Consider the following 21,152-nt stretch of genomic DNA (forward strand, 5'->3'; position numbering starts at 1 on the left):
CTCTTAGCAGCCCATGTGAGTCACCTAACACATGTGGGAACCATCATTTGGCAACTAGCAAGAAATATCTCATAAAATTACAAAAATATGAGTAATCATTCATGACTTATTTACATGAAAACAAAATTACATATCCTTTATATCTAATCCATACACCAACGACCAAAAACACCTACAAACACTTTCATTCTTCAATTTTCTTCATCTAATTGATCTCTCTCAAGTTCTATTTTCAAGTTCTAAGTGTTCTTCATATATTCTACAAGTTCTAGTTACATAAAATCAAGAATACTTTCAAGTTTGCTAGCTCACTTCCAATCTTGTAGGGTGATCATCCAACCTCAAGAAATCTTTGTTTCTTACAGTAGGTTATCATTCTAATACAAGGTAATAATCATATTCAAACTTTGGTTCAATTTCTATAACTATAACAATCTTATTTCAAGTGATGATCTTACTTCAACTTGTTTTCGTGTCATGATTCTGCTTCAAGAACTTCGAGCCATCCAAGGATCCATTGAAGCTAGATCCATTTTTCTCTTTTCTAGTAGGTTTATCCAAGGAACTTAAGGTATTAATGATGTTCATAACATCATTCGATTCATACATATAAAGCTATCTTATTCGAAGGTTTAAACTTGTAATCACTAGAACATAGTTTAGTTAATTCTAAACTTGTTCGCAAACAAAAGTTAATCCTTCTAACTTGACTTTTAAAATCAACTAAACACATGTTCTATATCTATATGATATTCTAACTTAATGATTTAAAACCTGGAAACACGAAAAACACCGTAAAACCGGATTTACGCCGTCGTAGTAACACCGCGGGCTGTTTTGGGTTAGTTAATTAAAAACTATGATAAACTTTGATTTAAAAGTTGTTATTCTGAGAAAATGATTGTTATTATGAACATGAAACTATATTCAAAAATTATGGTTAAACTCAAAGTGGAAGTATGTTTTCTAAAATGGTCATCTAGACGTCGTTCTTTCGACTGAAATGACTACCTTTACAAAAACGACTTGTAACTTATTTTTCCGACTATAAACCTATACTTTTTCTGTTTAGATTCATAAAATAGAGTTCAATATGAAACCATAGCAATTTGATTCACTCAAAACGGATTTAAAATGAAGAAGTTATGGGTAAAACAAGATTGGATAATTTTTCTCATTTTAGCTACGTGAAAATTGGTAACAAATCTATTCCAACCATAACTTAATCAACTTGTATTGTATATTATGTAATCTTGAGATACCATAGACACGTATACAATGTTTCGACCTATCATGTCGACACATCTATATATGTTTCGGAACAACCATAGACACTCTATATGTGAATGTTGGAGTTAGCTATACAGGGTTGAGGTTGATTCCAAAATATATATAGTTTGAGTTGTGATCAATACTGAGATGCGTATACACTGGGTCGTGGATTGATTCAAGATAATATGTATCGATTTATTTCTGTACATCTAACTGTGGACAACTAGTTGTAGGTTACTAACGAGGACAGCTGACTTAATAAACTTAAAACATCAAAATATATTAAAAGTGTTGTAAATATATTTTGAACATACTTTGATATATATGTATATATTGTTATAGGTTCGTGAATCAACCAGTGGCCAAGTCTTACTTCCCGACGAAGTAAAAATCTGTGAAAGTGAGTTATAGTCCCACTTTTAAAATCTAATATTTTTGGGATGAGAATACATGCAGGTTTTATAAACGATTTACAAAATAGACACAAGTACGTGAAATTACATTCTATGGTTGAATTATCGAAATCGAATATGCCCCTTTTTATTAAGTCTGGTAATCTAAGAATTAGGGAACAGACACCCTAATTGACGCGAATCCTAAATATAGATCTATTGGGCCTAACAAACCCCATCCAAAGTACCGGATGCTTTAGTACTTCGAAATTTATATCATATCCGAAGGGTGTCCCGGAATGATGGGGATATTCTTATATATGCATCTTGTTAATGTCGGTTACCAGGTGTTCACCATATGAATGATTTTTATCTCTATGTATGGGATGTATATTGAAATATGAAATCTTGTGGTCTATTATTATGATTTGATATATATAGGTTAAACCTATAACTCACCAACATTTTTGTTGACGTTTTAAGCATGTTTATTCTCAGGTGATTATTAAGAGCTTCCGCTGTCGCATACTTAAATAAGGACGAGATTTGGAGTCCATGCTTGTATGATATTGTGTAAAAACTGCATTCAAGAAACTTATTTTGTTGTAACATATTTGTATTGTAAACCATTATGTAATGGTCATGTGTAAATAGGTTATTTTAGATTATCATTATTTGATAATCTACGTAAAGCTTTTTAAACCTTTATTGATGAAATAAAGGTTATGGTTTGTTTTAAAAATGAATGCAGTCTTTGAAAAACGTCTCATATAGAGGTCAAAACCTCGCAACGAAATCAATTAATATGGAACATTTTTAATCAATAAGAACGGGACATTTCACTCGGTACCTGTGTAAACGTTTAACACGTGTCTGTACTAGCTCATTTGGCATCGTTATTACCGAAAATAACATTTTAACTCTTTTTCAAATTAGCCAATTTTGTCATAGCTTCAGCAAATCAACTTTGACTTCCATTCGAATTAGCCTTATTATAACCTCGGTATATAAGTTTGCCTGTCGTCATCGTTACCGGGGAACCATTTATATTCCACCACATTAGCAGTAAACTTACCAGCAACTTCAATGAATTTGGACTTTCCGAAAAATCATTATATTCATTGAAACCCCATCGTGTATTCATCTATACCAGTAACAATAATTTCCATACCAATTACCGAGAATCAGCAATCAGTATTTCGAATCTCGTAGCCTTTCTACATCAATAGTTATATGTATACATATAACAATTATCTCCTAGAATTACGATCTTCAATTCTGAAATTTTGTAAAGCACCCAGCCTACGAATCAATACATTGAACTTTGAAAAAGCTGAATGAAGCAGCAGAAAACTGTAGGCAAGCGTAAACGACCTTAATCGTCGAAAGTTTGATGATAAAGAATAGTATGTTGGAAAAGCTCAGAAAAGTTGGAACTGAAAAACGGATTGAGCTAACCACGAAGGAGACCAAGGACAAATACAAGGACCATACCCTATATTCAAATAATCCAAGTAAATCTGGATCCGTTGAAATCTTTAGAGAATATCTTGCTCTGAAGTCATGTTAAAATCTTGCGGAAAATTTTTCTTCATCAACCTTCGAACTTGGAGATCCCAAAAATATCATCATAAATATCTTCGATATTTCTGAGGATATTTTCATAAATATTCTCGTTCGAATTTATATACCTCTTCGTGCTTCCTGTGTTTCATTATATTGGGAACTTCTGTAAAATCTAAGTTTAATTTATGAATGAATTCTGGAGAAATGTAAAGAAATTAATGCATGAATTAGTATAATATAATGACACTTGATCAACGTGATTATATTACAGTAAGTCATGCTGAGTTTCTAATGAAACATGATGATTCACAGACCATAACGTCATCATGTTCCATGTTACGCGACTCTTACATTCTATCTAATCTCTAAACATATCAAGAACATAATTTCTTGATAATTCTATCTTTTCTCTTGAATTCTGGTAATTTAACTAATCAAGATTGTGCTATTACAATTTCTTTCTTAGAACATTAGTCATGTTCATTCGAAACTTCATACATACGAATTCTGGACCATTATTCGCTGACTTAAAGTCAAGAAGAGAAAACAAAAGGATGGAACTCTAAAATATAAAGGGAGTGAAAAGGGTGGATTTATAATGAAATATCCGATAGAGCAATCGAAACAGATGATCGCATTTAATTATAGAGATCTTAATTTCCTTATTCACCGAAGAATTAAATCTTTTACATTTTGAAGATTTTCTTTAAAACCCTTGAATTCCGGAATTCAACCATGACTAGTGGAAAGTTATGATAAAACTTGTTTATCTCATTTCACTCTTTCGTGATAACTTCACTCATACGCTTCGAATAATCGAATTATATTATCCTTATTACTCAATGGTAATAAAACTCTATTTATCAACTCATATTCGTCATGAAAACATTTTTATTGTTAACCATGACGACCACACTCAAATTTCGGGACGAAATTTCTTTAACGGCTAGGTACTGTGACGACCCGGAAATTTTCGATCAAATTTAAACTTAATCTTTATATGATTTCGACACGATAAGCAAAAGTCTATAATGTTGAGTCTCAAAAATTTTGAACTGTTTTCACATATGCAATTACCCTTCGACTACTTCCGACGATTCACGAACTATTGTGTGTAAATAACAATGTAACTATATATATACATATATAAATATAAGTGTACATATTAAGTTGAATTAATAAAATACAAAATAATAATTTGAATTGAAAATGTAAAGTAAAATACAAGGTAATTAAGCTATTATTTAAATGAATATATATATATATATATATATATATATATATATATATATATATATATATATATATATATATATATATATATATATATATATATGATTTCTATTAGTAATTATAAATGTATTTTGAGATATATATAATATATATATATTAAATATTCAATAAATGTTACTACATTATATAATGAAGAGTTTATATATTATATGTAGTTACAAGTTAAAATATAAATGTTATATTAATATTATTATCATTACTTCATTATTATTATTAATGTTAATATTAAAATTAATAATTGTATTATTATAAGTAGTGTTATTAATAACATTATTAAAAATATTATTGTTATCATTTTTTATTATCATTAAACTTATTAAAATTTTTAATTCTATTAATATCATTATTATTTATTATTGTTATTAATACATTATTATTTTTAGAAGTATTAATATTATTATCAATATTATAAATCTTATTATTATTATTTATGTATATATGCAAGTTATAATCAGATACATACCTGTACAAAATACTAATAAATATATAAATACATACAGCTATATACGTTTATACATAAAATTTCGCTTATATACAGATATACGTACAGACATTTATGTATTCAGTTTCCCCATCCTTATCAAGCTTCTTTTGTAAATTAATTTAAAATTTGCAACCTGGTACGAATTTGCTATTTTTTCTCCCATTCAACTGTATTCGATTTTGTTTTCTGTCGGAAGTTGTTAAAAGTCTACTTCAATCACGTTTCCAAATAAGGAATCATTCATTTTATAATATTACTACACTCTGTAATTGAATGAGAAACCGAAAAATACAGAAAGATATCACAATATTCCTCCGTTCTTGAATCCATTTAGCCAAAATACTATTTTGAATCAAATGTAAAAATGTAATATTGCAGTTGCATTAGGATTCAGTATTTCGATCTGTCTGTAAAATATTATCTCTCAATTCTTCAAATCAAAGATGAATTTTGAAGTCAAAAATTAGAATTTAAAAGTCAAAGATTTTGTTCTTGGAAAAATTCGAGTTTGTTTGGATGTTTTAAGTTCAATTAACGAATCCAAAAGTTTCTAGGAATGATTTAGAGCGTATTTCATGTTATGATTATATGCTAAAAACGATTGAAAATCCAAAATCAATTTTATGTTCTTCCATTTTTTTGTTCATTAACAGCGACTGCTGTTTTTTTTAATATTTTTTTATGTTGCTATTAATTTGGAAATCATGGAGGGTCGTATAGGTCCCAATTAACAGACCTGAATCCAACTTTAAACTCGCCTATATATTTGCAAAATTCGTTGTTATTGTCGATTGAATTAAGTGAAGCAGGAGAAGGAAGGGGAAAATAAGGAAATTCAAGTTAAATAAATTTAGGTTCGTAATACAAACAGAAAAATGAATTCGTTCAAATGGTTAGGTTGTTGAGTTGATTAGCGGGTGGTCTCGGGTTCGAGTCCGGTCAGAGACAAATCTTTTTAGAAAAGGCTTATAAGAGGGTATACTTCTTATTTTTTTTTATCTATTATTATTATTATTATAAATATTATTATTATTGCTAGTATGATCATTATTATTATTATAAATATTATTATTATTATTATTATTATTATTATTATTATTATTATTATTATTATTATTATTAATTACTGTTGTTTTATGATTAATTTTATTATCATTAACAAGTATTAGCATTAAGTATTATGAGTATTATTATTATTATTATCATTAATATCATTATTATTAATAAAATAAGTATTATTAGTATTAATATCATTATTATTATGATCATTATTAGTAAAATTATTATTTATAGTTATTATTATTGTTACTACTATTATTATTATCATTTTTATATTAAAATTATCATTTTTATTATTGTTATCATTTTTATTATTACTATCAGTAGTAGGAAAATTATCATTTTTATCAAAATTATTATTATTATTTTGACATTAATACTATTATTTTAATATTGTTATTATCATTTTTTTTAATACTAGTATCATTATTATTATTATCATAATACCTATTATTATTAATATTATAAAATGAAACAACTTTTATTCAATCAAATAAATATTAATTATATAAAAACTATATTTAATACAACTATAGTAATATTTTTATAGTAAATAGTAATTATTTATTTAAGGTATATTAAATAAATGTAATTAATTAAGTTATAAATGAAACACATAACTAAAATAACAATTAATTCACTAATAATATATAGATTTGTTCGATTACGAGTATATATGTTAATATATATATATATATATATATATATATATATATATATATATATATATATATATATATATATATATATATATATATATAATATAGGTTCGTGAATCCAAGGCCAACCCTGCATTGTCCAATATCGTCATATGTATTTTTACTACAAAATACAGTATTGTGAGTTTCATTTGCCTTTTTACCCTTTATATTTTTGGGCTGAGAATACATGCGCAATTTTGATAAATGTTTTACGAAATAGACACAAGTAATCAAAACTACATTCTATGGTTGAATTGTTATACCGGATATCTCCCTTGTTGAACTTGGTAACCTAAGAATTGGTGTTTATTATAATTGCCACCAATTGACGCGGATCCTAAAGATAGATCTATGGGCCATTGACAAGCCCCAGTCAGAGAATTTGAACTGCTTTAGTACTTCGATATTTATATATGGGGATATTCTAGATGCATTTTGTTAATGTCGGTTACCATGTGTTCAATCCATATGAATGAATTTTAAACACTTGCGAGTGTATGTTTATTGATTAAATGAAATCTTGTGGTCTATTAAAATGATGGAAATGATCTTTTATGATAAACTAATGAACTCACCAACCTTTTGGTTGACACTTGAAAGCATGTTTATTCTCAGGTTTGAAAGAAATCTTCTGTTGTGCATTTGCTCATTTTAAAGATATTACTTGGAGTCATTCATGACATATTTCAAAAGACGTTGCATTCGAGTTGTTGAAGTTCAATTGAGATTATTATTAAGTAAATGACATATTAGGTCATTTATAGTTTGGATATTATGAAATGGTATGCATACTAGTCAACTTTCGATGAAATGAAAGTTTGTCTTTTAAAAACGAATAGAATGTTTATAAAATGTATCATATAGAGGTCAAGTACCTCGCGATGTAATCATATGTTATTGTATTCGTCCTTATGGATTAGGACGGGTCGTGTCATGGGGACCAGCTCCTATCATCTCTAAACTTGGTTATCATTATTATGTGATTTTTATTGATGATTATTCTAGGTTTACTTGGTTTTACCCATTGAAAACCAAATCAGATTTTGTTGGTGTTCTCTCTACATTTATGAGTTTTGTGCAGACACAATTTTCTTGCAAAATCAAAACCTTTCAAAGTGACGGTGGAACTGAATTTCTTAATAGTAATGTGCGTAACTTATTTTCATCTAATGGTACTCACCATCGTATCTCTTGCCCGTATACTCCTCAACAAAATGGACGGGCAGAACGTAAGCATCGTCATATTACTGAGATGGGTTTAGCAATGCTTTTTAACTCTCATGCACCTGCAAGTTTATGGGTTGATGCTTTTAGCACCGCTACTCACATTATCAATCGGCTTCCCTCTTCTGTACTTGCATCTCAGTCGCCTTTTGAGGTTTTGTTTCATACTTCGCCACATTATGACACGTTTCATAGATTTGGATGTCGTGTATTCCCTTATCCACTATTGAAAGGACCTGATCATATACATTATAAACGATTCACAATAGTTGATTACATCGCGAGGTATTTGACCTCTATATGATACATTTTACAAACATTGCATTCGTTTTTAAAAGACAAACTTTCTTTACAACGAAAGTTGACGGCATGCACACCATTTCATAATACATCCAACTATAATTGGCTTAATAATAATCTTGATGAACTCAATGACTCGAATGCAACGTCTTTCAAAATATGCCATGAATGACTCTAAGTAATATCCTTAAAATGAGCTAATGCACAGTGGAAGATTTCTTTAATACCTGAGAATAAACATGCTTTAAAGTGTCAACCAAAAGGTTGGTGAGTTCACAGGTTTATCATAACAATCATTTCAATATATTAATAGACCACAAGATTTCCGTTTATAAATATATGTACACTCGCAAGTGTATAAAAGTATTCTATAAGTTGTAGGCACCCGGTAACAAGCCTTAACGTTCATGTTTTACCCTCTGAAGTACACCAGATCAGGTGTGTTTAAAATAACCTCGAAGTACTAAAGCATCCCATAGTCAGGATGGGGTTTGTCAGGCCCAATAGATCTATCTTTAGGATTCGCGCCTACCGTACATAGACAAGTAGTTTAATGTTACCAAGCTAATGGTATATTTCTGGTTTAAACCCACGTAGAATTAGTTTTAGTACTTGTGCCTATTTCGTAAAACATTTATAAAAACAGCGCATGTATTCCCAGTCCCAAAAATATATATAAAAGGGAGCAAATGAAACTCACAATACTGTATTTCGTAGTAAAAATACATATAACGTCATTTAATAAGTGCAAGGTTGGCCTCGGATTCACGAACGTATCAATATTGAGATTCAATATTGCAGGAAAGTACGTAGACGCAACGGAGATGATAAACACTAGATTGACCTCACGAGCATACCCATGAACCATACCCATCACCTCCATAGCTATAACCCATAATTTCCTTAGCTTCGACTCATTCAAAAAAACTATTTTGAAATCACTCGGACAGCACTCCGTCGTAATATTTTATGTATACTAATAATATCTTGAAATAATAGAGAGCAAATATATATAAATATATATATATATATATATATATATATATATATATATATATATATATATATATATCAATTAAGAGAGTTTAGAGAAATATATTTTCAAGTTTCTATGAAATAATGAAACCTATTGAATTCTATTTATAATAGATTTTTGAATTATAAAAGTGAATTATTAAAGTATGAATTATTAAAGTGAATTATTAAAGTATGAATTATTAAAGTGAATTATTAAAGTATGAATTATTAAAGTGAATTATTAAAGTATGAATTATTAAAGTGAATTATTAAAGTATGAATTATTAAAGTGAATTATTAAAGTATGAATTATTAAAGTGAATTATTAAAGTATGAATTATTAAAGTGAATTATTAAAGTATGAATTATTAAAGTTAAAGTAAAGTAAAAGTAAAGTAAAGGTAAAGTTAAAGTATAGTAAAAGTATAAAAAACTATATATGTATAATACGCGTATAAATATATATAATATTAATTTAAATCGGTATATATATTTAATGAAATAAAATATAAATATCGTTATATTTATTATACTGGTTAAGTAATGAGTTGTCAAAAGTGATTCTAGATATTTATAAAAGTTATATACGTTTTAATAATAAAGTTCTTTTTAAACTGAAAACGTCTTTGTACGTTTGAAAATAGATTAATAGAATATTATGGAAACCAATTCTCCACTAACTTTTGTCTAACTTTCGTAAATGACACTTTTTGTTTTTATTTATAAATAGCTTTACAAATTATTCTGAATATCGTTAAGAGGAATAGATTTTCTCAAATCATAGTGGACCTCTCAACAGAGACTTGTAATCATAATTCAATGTTTCTGATAATTCAATCATTTAATATATTTTTTTTCGTCGAAAATCATATTGAAACAAATACGTTCGTGTAAAGTATTATACGTTTAATACTTTATTAATATTCTCAAGTTATAATATATATATATATACATATACATATCTATTTATATATAACGGTTCGTGAATTGTCGGAATTTGGTCGAGGTTATAATGAATGTATGAACACAGTTTAAAATTCTTGAGATTTAACTTAACAAACTTTGCTTATCGTGTCTGAATAATATAAAGATTAAAGTTTAAATTTGGTCGGAAATTTCCGGGTCGTCACAGTACCTACCCGTTAAAGAAATTTCGTCCCCGAAATTTGATAGAGGTCGTCATGACTAACAATGAGAATGTTATTATAACGATTATAGAGTTTTATCATGTTCAAGAAGAATGGATAAAATAATTTGATTACTCGAAGCGTATGAGTGAAGTTATCGTAAATGAATGAAATAAGATAATAGTGATTCGTCGTATCTTTTGACGTCATCACGATTGATCTCCGAAAAGAAAATCTTTGTAATCTATATTGGATTTGATTATTCGGCGATTAAGGAAATTATGATCCTCTTCGAATTAATGCGATAATCCATTTTGATTTCTCTGTCGGATATTTCACTATAAATCCACCTCATTTGTTTTCTTACAACTCACACCTTCTCAACTCATATTTTAAAGTATTTGTCAATATGCTTTATCCAGTGCTGATTCTTGATATACACCTCACTTTCATATCTGTCGCTCTTCTTTTTCATCTGCATCCGGAAGAATCTATTTACTTCTACTATACTCTTGGTTTTATAGTTTTTTAGTTCTCCCGTGTCTTTATATTGCTATATGCATTGATATATACGGTTTGTGATTTCTGGGTTGTTGTTGGATTTTATATCTTCCCTTATATTTCAAATTCCTTGCTTCTTCTATAATCATTGTCATCCACAGTTAATGCTCTCTTCTATTTGCTATGATTTATACTCTCATTTCTAGTTCGGAGCCTTGTCCTTCCGTTTCTTCTTCTTGCGATTAAGCACCGCTTGTAATGGTCCAGAATTCGCAGATATAAATTTCGGAATGAACATTGTTAATGTTCTAGGAAGGAAATTGTAATGACACGATCTTGACTTGTCAAATTACCAGAATACCTCGAAAAAGGCCGAATCATCAAGAAATATTTTCTTGATATTTAGAGATCAAAGAGAATACAAGAGTCGTGTAACATAGCACATGATGACGTTATGATCTGTGAATCATCATGTTTCATTTAGAAACTCAGCATGAATTACTGTAATATAATCACGTTGATCAAGTGTCATTATATTATACTAACTCATGCTTCAGCTCCCAACACTTCTTCAAGAATATTCCTATTCTAAACTCGAATGTTTCAGAATTTAGAAACTAAAATAGTTTCTTTTATGATATAATACAGATAGCGCGAAGAGGTAAATGATTTCAGATAAGAATAATTATAAAAATATCTTCAGAAGTATGGATGATATTTATAATGAAAGATACGATGATATCTTAGAATGTCTAATATCAGAGGATGATGAAGGATATTGTCCGCAAGGGTTTAGAGTCAGGAGCAAGGTATTCGTTAATGACTTCAGCAAGTACTGAATCATTTGGATTCTTTGAAGGCAGGTTCAGCCTTTGTGATTTGTCCATAGCCTCATTCATACTTTGCTCAATCCGTTTTCGAGTTCCAAAGCTTCTCTTTTTCTGAGCTTTGCCAATATACTATCCTTTATCATCCAACTTTTTACTGTTAAGGTCGTTTACAGTTTTTGCTGCTTCATCAGCATTTTTCAAAATTTCGAGAACTGGTTCGCAGTTTAGAGTGTTTTTCAGAAATTTCTCATTCAAAGAATGTAAGTCTTGGAGGTAGACGTTGTGTGTATATGTAATTGTTGATGTAGACATGTTGCGAGGTTTAAAAATACTGATTGCTGATTCTCAATAATTGGTATGGAAATTCTTGTTATAAGGTACGAATGAGTATATGATAGGGTTTCGATAATTATAATGATTTTTTTTTTGGAAAGTCAAAGATCAATGAAGTTGTTGGTAAGTTTATTGCTAATGTGGTGAATATAAACGATTCTCCGGTAACGTTGGCGAAAGGGCAACGTATCTATCGAGGTTATAATAAGACTGTTTTGATTGAGAAGTCGAAGATGACTTGCTGGAGCTGTGACAAAACTGTCTATTTTGAAATGGAATTGAAAAGTTATTTTAGCTAGTAAATGCCAAAGGGTCTAACACGGATACATGTCGAACTATGACTTAGGTTTTGAGAGTTTTTCAGGTGTATAACTGTGGGTAACATGTGGTTGGATCATCATCTCGATTGTCCCTTAGTTGAAGTGTCTTCAAGAATTTCGAAGGGTTTGAGCACATATTGTAATCGTTAATACATATAATGTTCTAACACAGTTTTGAAGTCAAAGTATAGCTTTGAAAGATATAGGAATCTAAGAGTGATGATACTGGTTATATTTCGAATTGAATTATGCGATTTCAAAATCAGAATATGTAATTGAATTTGAATGAGTATGATTGTTTTGATTTATATGAAAGAATGGATATTGTTGTGAAAGTAGGGAGTATAGTTGATGATTGCTGAATCAGTTTCGAAAAATGTAATATATTAATTGTGAATTTATATATCTCTCGGGTATTACCTACCCGTTAAAAAAAATTCACAATTAATATTTTGTACAAAAGAAGTTTATTACAGTCTTTATGAAAATATATGTGTATATTTTCTTTAGATGTAATATAGATTTAATGAGTTAATATTAAATTAAACTCATTTGTTTTATGGTTGGAACTAGAATTGAGTAATCCCTAAAACTTTATAAATTGCATAAGTATTTCTTCAATAATATTGAAATTATGAATCATTACTTTGTTATTTGTTGGTTTTCGTGAAATTCTTGTGAACTTCGCAAGGTACGAATGATGTTATTTAAAAAGTTTCGAGTACATCGATGATGAAAGCGTAAAATCAAACATATATTCGAATAATACACTTGATTTATTATAAATTGGATTTTTTATTGAATTGAGACAGAGATTGTAATTAACGATGGTTAAGTTGCGGACGAAGGACGTACATCATTGCATATTTGTAATATGAATTAACTGAGTAGTTAAGATTCACACATAATAGCTTAGTACGGGAAGATTTATTATGGTTTAAAAATTTATACATATAAAATATACATATAAATCTTTCGATTGGAAATGAGTTAATACTTCATAACTCGTTGATACAATATATTTGTTGTTGATTCGTAATGATGTCCACAATGATTCTTGAACTGACAGAGTTTGTGATGTTACAGGTGCTGTTGATTCTGACGATACTGACGGCACTGACTGTGTTAATGATGCTACGGTCCTGTTGACGCTGTTGGTAAAACAATTCTAGCTTGTAAATCGTACACCATTTTCGATCAAAGTTTCTACTCTACCATCTCTGTTCACTCATCCGATTTACGGTCAGAATTAAATAATCTCTAAGATTTTGGAGATTACATAACTGCCGCAGAGATATCTCTTCAATGAAGTTTATGAATTAATACTTCATCGTTTGTTGTTGTTGTTGATATTCCTGAATATTTGCAGGGCGTATGACGTTGATGTTTGAGATACATATTGTGATGTTGCGGTGTGAGATGTGGATGTTGTTGTTGGTGGTGGTGATGGTACTGTTGGTGTTGCTGATGGTGGTACTGGTGCTGCTGCTGGTGTTTGTAACCTTTGCACCATATTCTTCAAAGCCACTACCCGAGCGCGAAGCTCGTTGACTTCTTCTATTACACCGGGGTGATTGTCGGTTCGGATGAGCGGATAAATAAAATCTAAGAATTTGGTGTAGTATGTAATCGTGACGAGATACTCTAGAAATAAGAGAGAAAATGGTGTTTCGGATAGGTTCGCCGGTAAGTGCTTCAGGTTCTTCGCCAAGAGGGCAATGTGGTGGATGGAAGGGATCACCTTCTTCTTGTCTCCAATGATTAAGGAGGCTACGAACCCATCCCCAATTCATCCAGAATAGATGATGACTAATTGGTTGATCCATTCCGGTCACACTGCTTTCGGAACTTGAGTGGGATTCCATTTCGGAATCCGAGGGACTTGAACTAATGACGAATTCCATTTCGTACGATTGAATAAAGAATTTTTCGATATGAAATGATTTTTCGGCTATCGGGTGGTATTCTAATTATATAGAGCAAAAGGTTTCGTAGATTACGGAGGAATTTACGGAATATGTCAGGCAAAGTTTACAGTAACAGATACGCTAAGATATGAATTAGCAGATACACTAAGATATGAATTTTGTCTATACACTATTCATGCAATCAATGCAATAAGATGTGTCTAGACTAAGAATGATAAGCAGGTAATTTCTGACAAGAATGATGAGCAAAACTTTTGAAATGCAGACACGGTCGAAGTCCAGACTCACTAATGCATCCTAACGACTATCAGTTAGACACACTAATGCAGACCTGGTTCGCTAAGACCACCGCTCTGATACCAACTGAAAGGACCCGTTCATATACATTATAAACGATTCACAATAGTTGATTACATCGCGAGGTATTTGACCTCTATATGATACATTTTACAAACATTGCATTCGTTTTTAAAAGACAAACTTTCTTTACAACGAAAGTTGACGGCATGCACACCATTTTATAATACATCCAACTATAATTGGCTTAATAATAATCTTGATGAACTCAATGACTCGAATGCAACGTCTTTCAAAATATGCCATGAATGACTCCAAGTAATATCCTTAAAATGAGCTAATGCACAGCGGAAGATTTCTTTAATACCTGAGAATAAACATGCTTTAAAGTGTCAACCAAAAGGTTGGTGAGTTCACAGGTTTATCATAACAATCATTTCAATATATTAATAGACAACAAGATTTCCGTTTATAAATATATGTACACTCGCAAGTGTATAAAAGTATTCTATAAGTTGTAGGCACCCGGTAACAAGCCTTAACGTTCATGTTTTACCCTCTGAAGTACACCAGATCAGGTGTGTTTAAAATAACCTCGAAGTACTAAAGCATCCCATAGTCAGGATGGGGTTTGTCAGGCCCAATAGATCTATCTTTAGGATTCGCGCCTACCGTACATAGACAAGTAGTTTAATGTTACCAAGCTAATGGTATATTTCTGGTTTAAACCCACGTAGAATTAGTTTTAGTACTTGTGCATATTTCGTAAAACATTTATAAAAACAGCGCATGTATTCCCAGTCCCAAAAATATATATAAAAGGGAGCAAATGAAACTCACAATACTGTATTTCGTAGTAAAAATACATATAACATCATTTAATAAGTGCAAGGTTGGCCTCGGATTCACGAACGTATCAATATTGAGATTCAATATTGCAGGAAAGTACGTAGATGCAACGGAGATGATAAACACTAGATTGACCTCACGAGCATACCCATGAACCATACCCATCACCTCCATAGCTATAACCCATAATTTCCTTAGCTTCGACTCATTCAAAAAAACTATTTTGAAATCACTCGGACAGCACTCCGTCGTAATATTTTATGTATACTAATAATATCTTGAAATAATACAGAGCAAATATATATATATATATATATATATATATATATATATATATATATATATATATATATATATATATATATATATATATCAATTGAGAGAGTTTAGAGAAATATATTTTCAAGTTTCTATGAAATAATGAAACCTATTGAATTCTATTTATAATAGATTTTTGAATTATAAAAGTGAATTATTAAAGTATGAATTATTAAAGTGAATTATTAAAGTATGAATTATTAAAGTGAATTATTAAAGTATGAATTATTAAAGTAAATTATTAAAGTATGAATTATTAAAGTGAATTATTAAAGTATGAATTATTAAAGTGAATTATTAAAGTATGAATTATTAAAGTGAATTATTAAAGTATGAATTATTAAAGTGAATTATTAAAGTATGAATTATTAAAGTTAAAGTAAAGTAAAAGTCAAGTAAAGGTAAAGTTAAAGTATAGTAAAAGTATAAAAAACTATGTATGTATAATACGCGTATAAATATATATAATATTAATTTAAATCGTTATATATATTTAATGAAATAAAATATAAATATCGTTATATTTATTATACTGGTTAAGTAATGAGTTGTCAAAAGTGATTCTAGATATTTATAAAAGTTATATACGTTTTAATAATAAAGTTCTTTTTAAACTGAAAACGTCTTTGTACGTTTGAAAATAGATTAATAGAATATTATGGAAACCAATTCTCCACTAACTTTTGTCTAACTTTCGTAAATGACACTTTTTGTTTTTATTTATAAATAGCTTTACAAATTATTCTGAATATCGTTAAGAGGAATAGATTTTCTCAAATCATAGTGGACCTCTCAACAGAGACTTGTAATCATAATTCAATGTTTCTGATAATTCAATCATTTAATATATTTTTTTTTCGTCGAAAATCATATTGAAACAAATACGTTCGTGTAAAGTATTATACGTTTAATACTTTATTAATATTCTCAAGTTATAATATATATATATACATATACATATCTATTTATATATAACGGTTCGTGAATCGTCAGAATTTGGTCGAGGTTATAATGAATGTATGAACACAGTTTAAAATTCTTGAGATTTAACTTAACAAACTTTGCTTATCGTGTCTGAATAATATAAAGATTAAAGTTTAAATTTGGTCGGAAATTTTCGGGTCGTCACAACTATGCTCAACATAAATTAGCACCACGTAGTATTGCATGCATATTTATTGGCTACAATTCTCACTATAAAGGTTATCGATGTCTTGATCCCTTAACTGGTCGAGAGTATATTATCCGACATGCGCAATTTGATAAAGGGACTTTTCCGTATTCTGGAACTTTGCCTGTTGTTGATCTTGCAAGTCTTCAATTCTCTAATTATTTGGATGCTTATCCCTCTTCTTCGGGTATGTCTCATACACCCGTAACTTCAGCAACATCGTCAACTTCTGCTCCATGCAATATGTGTCCTGATGATGTTCATGAATCGGCACCAACAGTTGCTTAATCCACGATTATTCAGCCCACGGTTGCTCAGCCCTCAGTCGAAGCACCATCAGATAATTTACAACCACCGGGTACTTTACCGCATGTTACTACTATTGTTGCACCTACTGTTTCTACTCATCCTGTAACCACTAGTGTCACACCCCCAAATTAGGGCCTAGGGTATTTGTGACTAATTATATCAAATCATAGTTGTATAAACGAGAACGACTCTATATGAGACGTTTTGAATAAAACATTTATTAATAAAACAGCGGAAGCATTAAAAGTTTTACATCAAATTTAAACTGAAATAATAATAATAGTCTTAATGCAAAGTAAATGTAATGAAATGAAGACTCCATGTAGCAGCATTCAATTCATCAGGTAGCAATCATGGCAATCATCTTATTCGTCACCTGAGACAAAACATGCTTAAAGTGTCAACCAAAAAGGTTGGTGAGTTCATTAGTTTATCAAAATCAATCATTTCCGTTATAATAATAGGCCACAAGATTTCAGTTTCATAAATATCCGTACACTAGCAAGTGTATAAAAGCATTCTATAAGTTGTAGGCACCCGGTAACAAGCCTTAACGTTCATGTTTTACCCTCTGAAGTACACCAGATCAGGTGTGTTTAAAATAACCTCGAAGTACTAAAGCATCCCATAGTCAGGATGGGGTTTGTCAGACCCAATAGATCTATCTTTAGGATTCGCGCCTACCGTACATAGACAAGTAGTTTAATGTTACCAAGCTAAGGGTATATTTCTGGTTTAAACCCACATAGAATTAGTTTTAGTACTTGTGCCTATTTCGTAAAACATTTATAAATCAGCGCATGTATTCTCAGCCCAAAAATATATATAAAAAGGGAGCAAATGAAACTCACCTTAAATAGCAGTTGAAGTATTCCACGCAAGAAAGGAAAGTAAAGCAAGTAAGTGACCGAGATATCAACTAGAAGTAGTTCTTTAAGAGAGAAATGAGAGATTAAGGTGTAAGTTTGAAATGAGAAATGTATGTGGTATTTATAGTTGAAAATGTTAGGTAAAAAAAATTAAAATAAAATAAGTAAATCTTAAAAGTTAAAATAAGAAAAAGTATTTTGTATTTTTATTAAAAGTAAATCTTAAAAGTTAAAATAAGAAAAAGTAGTTTGTATTTTTATTAAAAGTAAAATCATAAAAGTTAAAATAAGAAAAAGTAGTTTGTATTTTTATTAAAAGTAAATCTTAAAAGTTAAAATAAGAAAAAGTAGTTTGTATTTTTATTAAAAGTAAATCTTAAAATAAAAGTAGTTTGTATTTTTATTAAAAGTAAATCTTAAAAGAAAAAGTAGTTTGTATTTTTGTATTTATTTATTAAAAGTAGATATAGTTTTGATTTTTTTTTTTATAAAATTCTAAAAAAAATTTTGTTTAATATATTTCTAAGAACATTTAACATTTTATTTCTATATTTGTTTAATTATTAAATACGAATTTTATATAAAAATTATTATTATATTTAGTTTTTATAAAAATTAAAATTTATGATTATTAATTTATAGTTTTTATTAGTTTTATAAATGTTATAATATTATGTATTATTTAGTTAATTATATATTCTATTAACTAAATAGCAAAAGTAATATAAATATTATATATATATATTCATTGATGTAATTATGTTATATTATATATCATAATCTTATTTATAATATTTATAATTATATTATTTATTTTAAGCGTACGTTTATTCGGTCAACGTTAAATTTATTTGTATATAACAACTCTAGGTATTTTAGTAAAATCGGAAGTCGAAAAGTGAGGGTTGTTATAACTAGGTCCAAAGATGGTATTTTCAAACCACGTTATCGAACTGATATGGCTCAAGTTTCTTGTTATCCGTTGCAACGAGCTCTTCTTGTATCTTCTGAACCACGCGGGTTCAAATCTGCATCTAAAGATCCCGGTTGGTTTCAGGCAATGAAAAATGAGATGCATGCTCTTCACAATAACCGTACATGGACTCTTGTGCCTCGACCGAAAAATGGTAATGTTGTGGGTTCTAAATGGATTTTTCGCACTAAATTTAAATCCGATGGTTCGGTTAAACGCCTTAAAGCTCGACTTGTTGCAAAAGGCTTTACTCAGATAGCTGGTCTCGACTATTCTACTACGTTTAGTCCTGTTGTTAAAGCCTCCACAGTTCGAATTGTTCTTTCTCTTGCCACCCTTTATAAGTGGCCACTTCACCAGTTGGATGTTAATAATGCGTTTCTCAATGGTCATCTCACTGAAACCGTTTTCATGGAGCAACCTTCAGGTTTTATCGATCCACGTTTTCCTTCTCACGTGTGTCGATTGAATAAAGCGTTGTATGGTTTAAAACAAGCCCCTCGTGCTTGGTTTCAAAGACTCGGTGTCTTTCTTATTCACCTCTGCTTTACTTTTAGTCGAGCTGACCCTTCGTTATTTGTTTATAAAAAGGGGTCATGTCTTCTTTATTTGCTCGTTTATGTTGACGATCTCATCCTCACTGGTAACAATCCTGATACTATTCGTAAGTTTATCACTCGCCTCAACAGTGAATTTGCCATTAAAGATCTCGGTACTCTAAGCTACTTCCTGGGTCTTGAAGTTACATACACTGATTCAGGGTTATTTTTAAGTCAAATTAAGTATGCTAATGATATCTTGGTCCGTGCTGGGTTAGTTGACGGTACCGCTGACAACTTTTCTTCTCAAGGTCCTCCGTTTAATGATCATACATACTATCGTTCTCTTGTGGGAGCTTTGCAATATTTAACTATTACCGGTCCTGACATCTCATACGCTGTAAATCAAGTTAGTCAGTTTCTTCAAGCTCGTACTGTTAATCATTTTCAAGCTGTCAAGCGGATCATTCGGTATATTAAAGGTACAATTACTTACGGTTTACACTTTCATCATCATACGACGCCCTCATTACTTGGTTACTCTGATGCTGACTGGGCTCGTTGTATTGAAACTCGGCGTTCTACATATGGGTACTCGATCTTTCTTGGTGGCAACCTTGTTTCATGAAGTGCGAAGAAACAACCTACCGTTGCTCGGTCTAGTTGTGAATCTGAGTATCGTGCATTAGCCAATACAGATGCTGAGATCGTTTGGATTACTCATCTGCTTCGTGAGTTATTTGTTTTACCACCGGAGAGGCCAACTATTCTGTGTGACAATAAAAGTGCTATCTTTCTTACTCAAAATCCTGTCTCAAATAAAAGGTCAAAGCACATCGATATTGACTATCATTTTGTACGAGAACTAGTATCCTCTGGAAAACTGTATACAAAGTTTGTTCCAACTACTCTTCAACTTGCGGATATCTTTACCAAAAGTCTTCCAAGACCCTTGTTTGAATCGTTTCGTGACAAGCTTCATGTTGGGCCTCCACACATTCGCTTGAGGGGGGTATTAACGATATAACCTAGCTTGAGGAACAAGACATATTTTATTCAATTTAATATTTGTTTCCATGTTGTAATTATTTTCCTTTTCCAACTTGTATATGTATCTATATATAATTATATATATTGATTAATAAACATTGGACAATCGTGAGGAATTTAACCCTAATACTTTGCATCGTATCAAGTAAATAATAAATAGTCTGTATGTTACTATAGTCTATGGCATACTAAAAGGTTTGCTTTTCGGGGGAAAAAAAAAAAAAGATTAGTTGGTAGAAATGTAATACGAGTGTAAAACTCATGTTTAGGAAAACTCTAATCTCTTAGTAAGCTACATAATTATGAGATTAATGTCCTTCAATCAACACAACGAAAATAAACTATAATTTTAAAATGACGACAGTACCAAACTAAAAGTATGTTTGACAAAATTAGTTGGTAGCTGTTAGCTAGCTCTGTTAGCTTTTTA

Source organism: Rutidosis leptorrhynchoides, chromosome 7 (genome assembly GCF_046630445.1).
Source record: "Rutidosis leptorrhynchoides isolate AG116_Rl617_1_P2 chromosome 7, CSIRO_AGI_Rlap_v1, whole genome shotgun sequence".
Classification (NCBI taxonomy): Eukaryota; Viridiplantae; Streptophyta; class Magnoliopsida; order Asterales; family Asteraceae; genus Rutidosis; species Rutidosis leptorrhynchoides.